Source organism: Oryctolagus cuniculus, chromosome 6 (assembly GCF_051225735.1).
Source record: "Oryctolagus cuniculus isolate XC-2025 breed Fujian yellow rabbit chromosome 6, ASM5122573v1, whole genome shotgun sequence".
NCBI lineage: Eukaryota > Metazoa > Chordata > Mammalia > Lagomorpha > Leporidae > Oryctolagus > Oryctolagus cuniculus.
Genome location: NC_142872.1, coordinates 82,050,696 through 82,064,315, shown reverse-complemented (window position 1 = coordinate 82,064,315; position 13,620 = coordinate 82,050,696). Strand labels below are relative to the sequence as shown.

The window sequence follows — 13,620 nt, the reverse complement described above, 5'->3', positions numbered from 1 at the left end:
GAAGAACTCTCTGCACTATGTCTCTGTGTTACAGTAGGGAGGAGACCAACGTTGTGGGGGCAAATGAGGAGTGTTGCACAGTACAGAGGGGGCTGCCTGAGTGCTTTGAAGTACTCAAGCTTCAAAGAAAAAGGATTCCAGGGTTTTGCACTGATGGATTTGAGCCCCTTGTTGTTAATTACCTGTAAGTAAATGCTACAAAGGCCTAAGTGAGTTTGTAATTTAGAAAGGTCAGGTTTCTTTTTAAAAATATTAACCTAAACAGAAATTGAAGGGAGTCTCACCACTTAATTCTGTTCCAGAAAGCAGCAAAGGAACATAAAGATGGGTGGTTTTCAGAATAATCTAAAAGTGAAATCAGGTTGGGGGGCGGGGTGGAATTGGAGAGTGTGTGGCACAGGTACCTACATTGAGAATGGTTTGTAAGCTATCAGAATAATGTAAAAGTTTCAGACCCTGGCAATGTGACTTCATACATCTCCATGCAGTCTCATAGCTCGAGTCTGTTGTACTCATTCTTTGCTCCCAAATAGCAAATATCCTTACCAGAGTAAGGATATATATACTTACCCAGACCCACCTCCCTCTACCTGAAACACCTGCCCATGCATGGCTCTGCTGTTACTTATTTTATTGAGTTAATCAAAGGCAAGCTACCAATTAGCATGGGAATTCTTTCTGTTTAAAGTCGTTACTAATGAATATATTTAAAGGAACTAAACAGGGACTGGATTGAAACACTTCAGTGAGCACTTGGTATTTGATAAATGGAACTTATCAGTGAACTATTTATTATCTGTACATCTCAGTTCCAGTTCAAGTGTATTCCTGGAGCTTTTAAATCATGTAGTATGAGATGCCAGTCCATAGAACAACAGGTGAACTGTGTTGGCTTCCTCCAAGTTTGACAGCTGAGAATGTGGCTCTAAAAACTGACTAGCTCTGTATCCTTCCTAGTAAGGATTGAATGTGACTCACATTCAAGGCAGTATCCCTCCCATTTTGGTTTTTCCTCCCTTCTGAATGAGAAGTAGAGAGTTTAGCCATTTTGAGGTATTTCAGTTCACAGAAAGTTTTCTTTTCATACTTAAGTAAATTCATATTTCTCACTCTCATCAATTTTTTCCAGTGTGAAAACTTAGCCATTTTTTATGTTTGTAACAGCTCTGTTGGTGTATAATTGGTATTCTGTAAACTGACTATGTGTAAAGCATTCCATTGACTTAATTGCAACATGCATTTCCATCTTCCTGAAGCCATCCCAGAGCCAACCCAGTGAACACAGCCATCATCCCCAAAAGTTCACTCGGGCCCTTGTGTGATTGACCCCACCTTTGCCTACCTTCTGTCCCCAGGTAACTGCTGATGTACTTTCTGCCTTGCTCCTCCTCCTTACCTGTGTCTGTAGGAGGCTTCCACTTAGCACTGGCCATTGCATTTTCTGCGCTCAACTCCCAGACAACCTCGCCGGGAAGAACATGCATCCCCTAGAGTTGGTGAAGAGACCCCTTTACCTGTCCATGATCAAAACCTTCCACTCTATCCTGCTCTCCATTTGGCCTTGTCCCTCAAGAACACTTTACTTGTTTTCCCTCTGGTGCCAGTCATAATCCTGAAAGACATGATCCGAGCTGCCCTCATATCATCCCAAGTGTTGAAATCCTCAAAGGCTAAAATATCTAAACTCTAAAATGAAGTTCAAAATCCTGATGTTAAAATTCTGAAAGTCTAATTTTCTTTTTGGTGTTTTTTGTGTGTGTGTGTGTGTGTAGCTATTTCCCTCACTATTTTAAACTGTATTTTTTTTTTACAACTTGCTGTGATGAGTATTTCATCTTCATAGCATTTTCATGGAGATATAAATTGTGTAAAAATCTTTAGAGAGTCCTAGTTTGTTTTATTCATTTTTTGTAAGTCTGACTGTGGGAAAGTGTATTGTCCCACTGATTTTGTGTATAGTTACTGTGCATGGACATAAAAACGTTGTGACTTGCTCAGTAAATGAAGAGATGTCCTTTTTGTACTGCACATTTATATTAAAATTTCTCAAGATCTTATCTCTTTGGGCAACTGAAAATGTGTTGGTGACCTTTCATAGTTTTTGGTTAGTCCCATCCGAAAGTTCTGGTCATTCCTCATCATGTTTCAAATGACCACCATTATAAAGTTGGGTACAGTAACCAGTCGTAGTGGTATGTTTGTCTACTTCATTTTTTCCTTTGTTTTTTATTTCCTTGTGAATACAGTTCATCTGCTCATAATTGTTACATGCAGCTGTCATTAGTATACCGAATATTATCCTTACAAAATTATTTTGTCACCTATTTTCTAGAGAGCCTATATTTAAAATGTCTTTTTGTCTTTTGAAAAATGCCTGCTCAAGACCTTTGCTCATTTTTTAACTGGATTATTTGTTTTGTTGTTGTTGAGTTTCTTGAGCTCTTTATAGATTTTGGATATTAATCCCTTATCAGTTGCATCATTTGCATTTCTCCCATTCTGTCAGTTGCCTCTTCACTTTGTTGAGTATTTTCTTTGCAATGCAGAAGCTTCACAGTTTGATATAATCCCATTTGTCTATTTTTGCTTTATTTACCTGTGCTTCTTGGGTCTTTTCCAAGAAGTCTTTGCCTATGCCAGTTCCTTTAAGAGTTTCCCCAATGTTCTCCTCTAGTAATTTGATGGCATCAGGTCATAGATTCAGATCCTTGATCTATTTTGAGTGGATTTTTGTATAAGGTAGGGGTCTTGTTTTTTTAATTATTTTCTCTAGAATTCTATTTTCTATAAATAAAGAATTTATTTTCTATAAATCTTTTGGGATTTTAGACATAAGGTAGGGGTCTTGTTTTTTTAATTATTTTCTCTAGAATTCTATTTTCTATAAATAAATAATTTATTTTCTATACATCTTTTGGGATTTTAGACATTAGAGATTCTGGTCTTGGGGAATTTCAATGCTCATGATTATGGCATTTGGGATGTGTCTTTCAGGATTATGGCCCGAACTCTTCTCTGCCTCTTTATGCTCCCGGTGGAACACTTTTATTGCCTTTCCCGCCCAGGATCCTGACTTCCCCTTTAACCACTACCCTACCTTCTTTTTTTCCCCTCTCTTTGGATGCAGAGTTTTTTTGAAAGAAACCTCCTCTTTTTGGAAGTCCTTTTCTTATCACCCAATTGATTGTCATTTACATGTTTCTCCCTCTTCCTTCTCTTCCCATTATCTCTTTCTGTCCCACCCACACCACACACTTTCTTGCTCAAGTTTGGAGTCTCCATGCCCCAGTGCCAAACAGGTGGCAGAAGCTTTATTTTTCTATGCTTCTTGGACCTTTTTCTTCCTCCTTGAAGTCCTGTCTCTGCTGCTCCTCCCTGAATTACTTTGTTGTGTCTTGCAGTGGTAGTCATTAGGTCCCCACATGAGGTGAACAGTCATTGGGGGCCGGTGTCACAGCTCACTTGACTAATCCTCTGCCTGCGGTGCCGGCACCCCAGGTTCTAGTCCCGGTTGGGGCGCCGAATTCTGTCCCAGTTGCTCCTCTTCCAGTCCAGCTCTCTGCTGTGGCCCGGAAAGGCAGTGGAGGATGGCCCAAGTCCTTGGGCCCTGCCCCCACATGGGAGACCAGGAGGAAGCACCTGGCTCTTGGCTTCGGATCGGCCACAGCGTGCTGTCCGTGGCGGCCATTTGGGGGGTAAACTAATGGAAGGAAGACCTTTCTCTCTGTCTTTCTCTAACTCTGCCTGTCAAAAATAAATAAATAAATAAATAAAATCAATCATTGGGTTTGAATCTCTCTAGGACACTGGGCTTACAACTAACTGTCTTAGTCTTTCTTCCTTTTGTCTCTTCGTGTTAATATTGTCAGGCTTGAAAGTGGCCTTTCTCCTGGGAAACCTCACTTTGGACCCATCTTTTGTGTCATATCACACTAGCATTCCCTCTCCCCCTCTCCCATCCTGTGTCGCTAAGAATTTGCTTTTATAGGCGCTTTTGATCCTGTCGGTATTTTATGATTACCCCATGCTTATCATGAGTACTTTTGTGAGATGTCCAAGCCACTGGGTCTCTGTGCATTTTCTCATTTGAATCCTTTATAATGTCTAGAAACCACACTGTAGCCAGGAAGTCATCCTGGAGTCCAGACCACCTTCAGGTTTGACCCCTGAGTTCTTGGCTGTCATGCCCACCCTCAGCCACACACACACTTTTCCTTCCTTGCTTGCTTCCTTCCTCTCTTTTTTTGCCTTTCCTAATTGTACATCTTTTTCCTTTTCTGACCTTCTTTGATACTTGTTTATACTATATAATATTGTTTCTAACTATTGATTTGTTACTATAAAAATATTTTGAGGGGCTGGTATTATGGTGTAGCAGGTTAAGCCATCACCTGCAATGCCAGCATCCCATATGGGCACCATTTCAAGTCCTGGCTGCTCCACCTCTGAACCAGCTCCCTAATGCACCTGGGAAAGCATCAGAAGATGGCTCAAGTGCTTGGGTTCCTGCACCCACATGGGAAACCCAGATGGAGTTCCAAGCTCCTTGCTTCAGCTTGGCCCAGCCTCAGCCACTGTGACCATTTGAAGAGTGAACCAACATATGGGAGATCGCCATCTCTGCAACTCTGCAACTTTTCTTAAAATTTAAAAAATACTTTAGGCAGGTTTTTTACTAAAAACTGTACTTCTTAACAGATAATTTATCTTCATAGAGTGGCAACCATATGTAATTGAACCTTGACTCTGGTTTAGGGAAGCAAAGTAGGTGCTTTTCTGTGTAAAACTTACGGCATCCCTTTCCTGTCTCGGTTAAAGCTCCTGGAGGTCTGTCTTCATAATCTGTGCAAACAGAAGAATGCTGAGGATAACCCCCAACACTGAGTGCTTCAGGATGCATTTTGGGTTTCTTTGTGAGTTTTGGAAGACTGACTGGCCCCTGGGAATTCACTTGGAAACAAGTAACAGTCACATCATAAAGACTAACTCAGGAGCTGAGAAATTGTTCCCAGCCCTTTTTTCTGCCTCTGTGTTAGGGCGCTCAGCCCTTCAGTCTTCTCTATAGCAGATGGCTCTAGTACCTGGCTGAGAAAAGCACTTGTGGTGTGGGGTTGCTGTCTCAGCTTTTGCTTAGAACATGGTAGATACCACTGAAGGTTTTTCTGAAAACTATGGTACCAAGAAAATAGATGTGTTTTAGAATATAAATAATGAAATTAAGCAGAAACCTTGAGAGTTGGCAGTGCACTTGAAATACTATTTTACCAAATATAAGTATGAATAATCTAGATAACTGATTCAAGAAGGGTGGAGCAGATATGTAAATCTAGGGGTATTGATTTGTTTGCTTTTCATTGTTTCATGTACTATTGATATTTTATGTGTTTCACATTTGTTTCTAATAAGGTTTAAGATAGATTTTTTTCAATAACTATAAAGTACAAACTATAAATAAGTAATAACGAATAAAATCCAATTTGGTTCCTATGCCATTTACCAGATTGAGCCTGACTTTTGGAATTTCAAACTAACTCTTCTTTTCTTTTTAGGTTGCCTCTTGGTGCTGCCTTGGCTGTATTTGGCACCCAGAATGCTTCATTCTATCACAGTCTGTTAATAAGGTTGCCTTGCTAGAGTTTGGAGCAGGGCCTCAGGTAGGTGGCTTTTATCATTATATGGCATGACTTTCAAAGTGATCAATTACTCCCATTTCTAAATAATGTGAAATATGGTATTACAAGCTTTGAAAAGCATGCCACATAATAAGCATGCCACTTACGGTCGTAAGACCCAACCACCTATATTGCAATCAGCAGGACTTCATTAGTAGTTAGGATCCAGTGGAAGGCTTAGAATACTGGCAAGGAGCAGTACACCCCACTCTGTACACTAAATGCATAGCTGCTGTAAAGCTTATCTGTTCCCGTTCTCCACATGGCCTTCAGATGAACTCTGAAACTCTTCCTTCTCTCAGTCTTGCTCAGAGTAATAGACTGTTCCATGCTGCCACTCTGTTTCTGTCTGCTAGGAAGGACCTGATTAACTACGGGCAGATGGAGAAGATGCTAGAGTAAGGGGTTTGGTGGGACAAAAGCAATTTGCTAACATTGTTGGGGAAAAGATACACACAAGCATCCCAATTTCCAAGCCTGTAGATGCAGCTCTGTGGCACAGAGCCAAGGTGTAGCAATATTTGGAAATCCAAGCACACATGGATTTGGCACCAGGTAAGTATGTCAGCAGGACCTCAAACACAGGATTGAGGTTTAGAGGCCAGTATCTCCAGCCCTGGGGTGGGGAGACTGCGGGGCAAAAAAGTGGCTGTGCTGACTCAAGCTCTTGAACTGTCCTCTGATGGCAGACAGGCCCCCAACGGGGAAAGCAGTTGGAGTGAGAGCAAGGCAGGCTTCACCATGTATACAAACAGAACTTTATAATCAGATTAGAAGTGTGTGTGTGTGTGTACATATATATAAATATAAATAACTGGCTAAAATTTGCTAAGAAGCACAACATTCTTTGGAAATGAAACATTAAAATCCCATTAGCATTAAGTTTTTAGTCACCTATTTAAGCTTTTTTTTAAAAAAAAAAATGTGTGTGTGCTATCGGTTATGGATTTTTTTTCTCCTTCTTCTTCACTGTAGTTTTTACTCTTGTTTCTAATGAGGCTTTTTTTTTTTTAGTGGCTGGAAAAAGGAAATTTTAATTACTTTTTTTGAGCCAAACTCCAATTATGCATGTTTTCCCTTTTTGATTCTCCCATATCTGTAGTCCAAAATATGCTCCGATATTTTCGTCATCATTCCCACATTTCAGTTTTGCATGAAGCACATCTTCTCCAAAGAGTTTAAATTTTACATGGTCCCTTTTCCCTTCCATAAAACTTCACTGGCCATTTCCAAATGGTGAATCCTGATTAGCGTAGGTTACATGTGCTGTGGAGCAGAACACCTGAAGGCAGAAATGTTCTGAAAATCCAGGACTACTGAGTGCTCCCTGGGCTTGCCCCTAAGCGGCATGAGCCTGAATCCCCCTCACTTCCAAGGCCCGTGGCAGCAGCAGGGAGTGCTTCTGCAGGGACACAGGAGCAGTGAGACTCCCAGGTGGTTATCTTGCTCCACGAGGCTCCTACTCCGCCAGAACAAACTCACCATCTAATTATACAGGATTTGTCTCCTGAACTTGCTTTAAAACCAGTTTGAGATTTCAAGGGCCCTGAAACAGGGTTGCTTTGCTTCCTGAAATTCCCTTACAGGGACTACAATTCTGTTGAACAAGTAATGATCAAATGTCCACTTGGTGCTAGGACACTGCCTGCGTGTGGGGATATAAGGGTGAGTGGTGGTACCCCTGCAGAGGAGATTACTGTCTTGGAAGGAAAGGCAGGTCAGACAAGTCTTCATTTCAAGAAGACCTTGCTAGTCCATATTAGGGATAGAAGTCTCAGAGAAGGAAGGTTTTCAAATCCATTCTCAATCAAGTAGAATTGACCAAGGAATCTAAATATCAAATCTCTTCTAATAGCTAGGAGAGTATGTGGGGTCTTCTGGAGGCCCAGGAGGGAGTGGCAACTTCTGACTTGACAGTTTTGCCTATAACTGATCTCATTTACCTTTAACTGTTTGGGAATAAGTGGAAGTGGTTGTTTTAGAATTATTTTAACCTGGGCATAATTTGGGAGGGACAGATGGATGGTACAAGCAGACCCTTACCTGAAGTGGATTCTGTTTTCATCACGTTGTTGAGTGCTATGGAAGCTTCAGCACTTACTAAACCTCTTTGTGTATGCAACAGCAGAAGCCCCTATTTAAAGTGCACATTACCTTGAGATGGCCTGAAACTAATTTCTCTGCATGAGCTTTAATAGTCGAGTAAAAATTTTCTTCCCTTGGCACTTTTCACGTATTGCATCTGATTTCTGCCTTTCTCTTTGAATTCATAGTTAGATTCAGTATAGATACCTGGGAGTTCAAACATGGAATTTGGATTCTTCTCTGTTTGTGATTTTAATCACATTAGGCAATTAACCATACCTGAATGGAGGAATGGCCTCCAAATGTTGAGGCTCTTTCAGTGTGAACATGTTTATAGTTAGGAGCAAACATTTTTCTAAGACCCGTGGAAGTGGGGTGAGTGGTAATAAATAGCTCATCACAGTTTTGGGATATATATGATTTTCAGATTGAGCTGACCTAGGGGCTACTTCCTTTATAATAATAAATCACCAATAGCTTGGAAATGTTTTATACAAAAAAACAAACAAGCAAACAAAAAAAAACCTGAGGAAGTCATCTAAGAATCAAGTATTGCTTAAGTAATATTACTTTGTATTTGAGTATACTTGTGGCTCTTTCTCTCAGACATCATTGCTCTCTTTTGTACAATTTGCTCTCCTTTTCTGTTTGCAAATACTAATTGCCCTATGTGATGAAAGTGAAAATTCCCTAATGAACCATTCCTTTGTATTTCTTAGCTTTCTTAGTTTAATAAGAATATGCAATCATAGGAAACTCCCCTATCAAGAAGTTAAAATTAAATGCTAACTTCCGAGTAATACATCTTTAAGATAGTACTTTTAAAAGAGAAGAAAAACTTTTTAACTTAATATGGTATTTTGTTCCATAAAATAAATAACCAAGGAAAATGTTTCCGAACTGGAAAAACATTTATGTGAATATTCCATCTCATCAGGTCATCTTTTCATTCTGTCTGGGTACTCTAGAAAAATTAGTGGCCTGAAGCAACATCATAATTGTAGAGATGATAAAAGTGAAAATGATAAAAGTGATGGAATTTCCTGGTTCCACTTTGGAATTCCTTGACTTTTTCCTGTTAGTTCTTTTCTTTCTTTCCTTTCCTTTCCTTTTCATTTCTTTTTTCTTTTCTTTTCTTTTCTTTTCCTTCCTTCCTTCCTTCCTTCCTTCCTTCCTTCCCTTTCTTTTCTTTCTTTTCTTTCTTTTCTTTCTTTTCTTTCTTTTCTTTCTTTTCTTTCTTTTCTTTCTTTTCTTTCTGTCTTTTTCTTTCTTTAATACACAAGGATCTTCCATCCACTGATTCACTTCTCAAATATTAGCAACAGCCAGAGCTGGGCCAGGCCAAAGCCTGGGACCTAGAACTCCAGCCAGGCCTCCCACGTGCGTGGCAGGAACCAAGTACTTGACCCATCACCCACCCACTACCTCCCAGGGTGCTCATTAGCAGAAAGTGGAGGAGGAGACAGGACTCAGACCAGGCACTCTCATGAGATGTGGGTGTCCTGAGTGACACCAAAATGTCTGCCCCACCAGTGCTTCTTGAAAACAAATATGTCTACTCTTTTCCTTCACTTTTCTGTTAGTTTTTAATATTTATGTATTAAATAGAAGACCTTTCTGAAGTTCAGGAAGGCTAATTTTTATGATAAGTTTTCAAAAACATTGTCCTAGAACTATATTTAATGAATTGCTCAAAATAAGTTGAAAATATCAAATACAGGCATTCAAAAAGATCATCCTTGGTTTTTATCAAGTTTATTTAACTCATGTAGAAAAATGCTATAATTGGGCTGGCGCTGCGGCTCACTAGGCTAATCCTCCGCCTAGCGGCGCCGGCACACCGGGTTCTAGTCCCGGTCGGGGCGCCGGATTCTGTCCCGGTTGCCCCTCTTCCAGGCCAGCTCTCTGCTGTGGCCAGGGAGTGCAGTGGAGGATGGCCCAGGTGCTTGGGCCCTGCACCCCATGGGAGACCAGGAAAAGCACCTGGCTCCTGGCTCCTGCCATCGGATCAGCGCGGCGTGCCGGCCGCGGCGGCCATTGGAGGGTGAACCAACGGCAAAGGAAGACCTTTCTCTCTGTCTCTCACTGTCCACTCTGCCTGTCAAAAAAAAAAAAAAAAAAGAAAGAAAAAAGAAAAATGCTATAATTTTCTGTATCCCCGACATAGAATGAGTTCTTTAAGACCCTACTCTAACGCACGGGTTTTAGGCTCAGGCCTTTGCTGTGTCTCCTGCTTCACGGTGAAATTGCAGCTCCTTTCTGCTCTTCTCTGCAGAGAGCAGCTAGCACCCCACCCACCCCCACCCCCAGCAGCTCACCATCCTTCCTGCTTCTTGCCAGCCGCTGATATAAGGCCTCAGGCATGTTCTCACTTTGCAAATCTTTGTTAGGAATGGGGGCCAGATTGATGTTATCCACTTGTTCTAGTTGATTCCTTAGTAATAAGGCCAATCAGAAAAGGCTTATTTTCTGAAGCAAAGTAAGTGTTCCAGACAGCTTTTTGTTACTATCATTGTTATTGTTTTACGCTTAAGACTTTTCAGATTGCTGCTAGGTTTACAAAACTACCTTTCCATTAGCATATTCAGTTTGCCAGGGCATCCCTTATCCGCACTACATTATATTTGGCTGGATTATAGATAAGTATATTGTGCTTTATGTTTGTTGTGTGCTTGAGCAAATCTGTAGGTCATTGTGTTGCTGGTGAACACTTGCCCTGTTTTCTTTTTTTTCTTCAGTCAATACTTATTTCACTTCTATTTATGGGAAACAGCAATGATTAAAACTGCAATGACCCTTGCCCCTTTACTGCCTACAGTTGATTTTTCATTCTCTCTCATGTTTCATAATTGCAAAATAGTTTTTTCTCTTTTATTCTTTATAATTAGTGATTTTAGAAACCTACAGAAATGTATTGCTGTAAAAATGTCTCAGTTATACAGGATCACTGAAGTTGTTTTTAAAAATGTACTAAGTATGCTGTTGTGTTTCCTTCAAAATTGACTGTCTTCAATTATAGTATCTCATTAATAGTTGCTTTCATATTATTCAAAACTCTTATCTCGTATGCATAAAATCGTTCCCAACTGGTAAGTTTCCTTTTGCAACCTACTTGTTTATATAAAAAACATGCTTTTAAGTAAATGTCAACATTTTCTGAATTGTTTACTAATGGTATTTTGTGATTAGCATGAGGGAGAATAAAGCTTTGATGTTTGTTGGCATTTGCCCTTAATTAGCAAAATCTGTTTTGACTTTTACATATGAAAGAATTATTGATGCAGGTAAGTGTTGTAAAAATTCACAATGGTTAGGAAAATAACTGTCAGAACTATGGAATTTAAAATGCAGAAAGAGTTTTCATTACAAGCTTGTTCTTTTGCTCACATAGGAATTGGGTTCCATAGACCCTCTGTTGTATGACTCATTTTTGCTTGCTATTTTTCTGTGTGAGTCACTGTTTCAGAATCAGGTAAAATGTAGGAAGATGAAGCTGTATGTGTGTACTCAGCTACAGGCAATACTCCCTCTAACTGTTCTTTCTATGTATAACAAAGTTGCCCTGGAAAAAAATTCCTGCCCTGTTACAAACAAAAACTGGAAGGGTATTCTGACCTGCTGTTCCCATCTTAGAACAATTTGAAATGGGTGTCCATGTTTTCTACGTTGCTTCACGATTCTTCAGACCAAGACAAAGAAGAATTTTCCTCACCTGAAGAGCATAGTAACCCATCTTTGATAAGGTTTTTTTTTTTAAAAAAGTGGACAATAAAAATATAGGTACAGCTTTTATTGAAGATTTTTAAGAATAGTAGTCCTAATACATTTAAACAGTTTTTCCTAATTGTATAAATGAGAGCATACAGTTAATTTTAGTTAGGATTACTTGAACTGTATTTTTTTATGTTACACATCAGATGTCCAAATAATTCTAACCAGCTCCCAATTTCTTTTGTTTGGGGAAATAATTAGCAGTCCTTTGAAATTACTTGAAAGCTCATAAGAACTCAAAATAAGTTGATTTTAAGGAAATTATCCATAAATTTGGGACTGTTTATGATAAAAAATTTAAATGATGCTTTATTATTTTATTACTACTGAAAAATATATAACAGGTAATTTGTAGATTATTAAAGTATCTCAAAACAGGATACATAATTTTAGACTGGATTGAAATACTTAGATGCTCAAGTATTTTATAATAAAACGCCATTGAGCAATAAGCACAAATAAAAATCTTACAAGTGTGCATGAGGTATGCAATATGTTGGGTAAAGAAGAAAAAATATGTATTGTTTATTAGTCAAATTTGGTTTTAGATTCTTTTTCTACTCAGATCTATACTATACCAGTTATTATTTTAGTCGTTCGTTACTTAGATTGTTTAAAATTTACTTTGTAAACTGCCTTTTTATGCTTTTTAAGTCTTAAGTTTATTTCCCTTGGGAGATCATTATTTGGCAGCTCTAACAGAGAAAAATAAACACCATCCCTTCTTCTGGCTTTTGATTGTAAGAGTACCTCTGAAGGCTCATGGAAAAGTAGAATGAAAATAATTTTTTCAGTGCAAAAAAATGAAATTCAAAAAAAATTTAAATCCATGCATAGTGTTTTTCAAACTGCACATTTTCCATGAACTTTTTGCAGACCCCTCATGTATACAATTTCAGAAATTTTTTTGCACCAAAACCAAGTTATCTTTTAATTCAAATTTCCCATGAACTTTTCAAAGTACCCTTGTGTAATAACAGGATTTACCCACTTGCAAATTGATTTGCTAACCTGCCTCTGTCATGGAACACAGTAGAATAAAAGTGAACTAGGAGTTTGAGGGCACCAGCCCCTTCTTGACCACGCACATGCTATCGAGTGGTTCAGCGTCTGTGGCTTCACCTTAGAGTGGCAGTGATGATAAATGCACCCACCTCTGGAGTCAGTGAATTTCAGGGAGGCAATAATGAAAACACTCTACACTTGTAAGGTATTTATATTGTTAAAATAACACCATAACACAGAATGGTCTTTCATATTCTTAATTACCCTACCAAAAACTCAGTATATGTGCCCTGGGCAAGTAAGTATTTACAAAGTTAATTTTATTATTTTGCAATTTTGATGTGCAGAATTCAGTTCTTCCATTTATGCATGTCCTATGCTTTACAAAAGAATGGAGCTTTTGCTTTAACTTTTAAAATATCTTTTATTGGTCTAAATTTTTATTTTTTCTTGTCTTTTAAACTATGAGAATAATTGCCGCTTTCAAATATATCCATGGTGTAATTGTAATGATGCTTGAATGTCCTCTATTAAATATTTCAGTTATTATACATCATCAAATTTTTAAACTGTGAAAATTTTGTTTCAGGGAAAATTATTAGATTTGTGTTTAGGACTTTAAGGTTATTTTCATTTAACCTGTCATTGACAAATACTTTTGTTATTATATTTTAAAACTATTTGATTTATATATATATATCCCCCCAAATTCTTAGAATCATTAGTCCTGAATGTTCACCTTAAAAATACTTAGTTTACTAATCTTTCATGCCTTGTACTCTCCAGTAGATGGTTCTAAATTTTTCTGTCTTTTGACCACAGTTCTTTCCATATTTACTTGTATATTCAAGAATTATTAACAGATCTTTTTCTATAAGTGTTCTCAATCTACTAACAATCATGCTAAGAGGCATTTTTAAGCTATTTTAATATATTTTCAACAGTGATCTCCAAAAACCAATAAACCAAATGATGCTTCCTTGCTAACACCTTTTTCTCTTGTATCAAACCTGTATTTAATCTCCTTTGCATGTTTTTGAAATCTAAAGAGCGCAAAGCTATTGCTACATTTCAACAATCCTTGCAG

General features: G+C 38.5%; 1 protein-coding gene across 5 annotated transcripts in view; it reads left to right on the top strand.

The window, feature by feature from the left end:
* The window catches only part of PLAG1 (PLAG1 zinc finger), a 50,712-nt gene that overhangs the window by 26,578 nt on the left and 10,514 nt on the right, over positions 1-13,620 (top strand). For 2 of the 5 annotated variants that reach the window (XM_017341312.4, XM_017341313.4), the window contains exon 2: positions 5,550-5,654. The exons of the other annotated variants lie outside the window; for them this stretch is intronic. The gene's annotated coding sequence lies outside the window, so the exon portion shown is untranslated. The remainder of the gene's footprint in view (positions 1-5,549; positions 5,655-13,620) is intronic. 5 annotated transcript variants of the gene reach the window in all.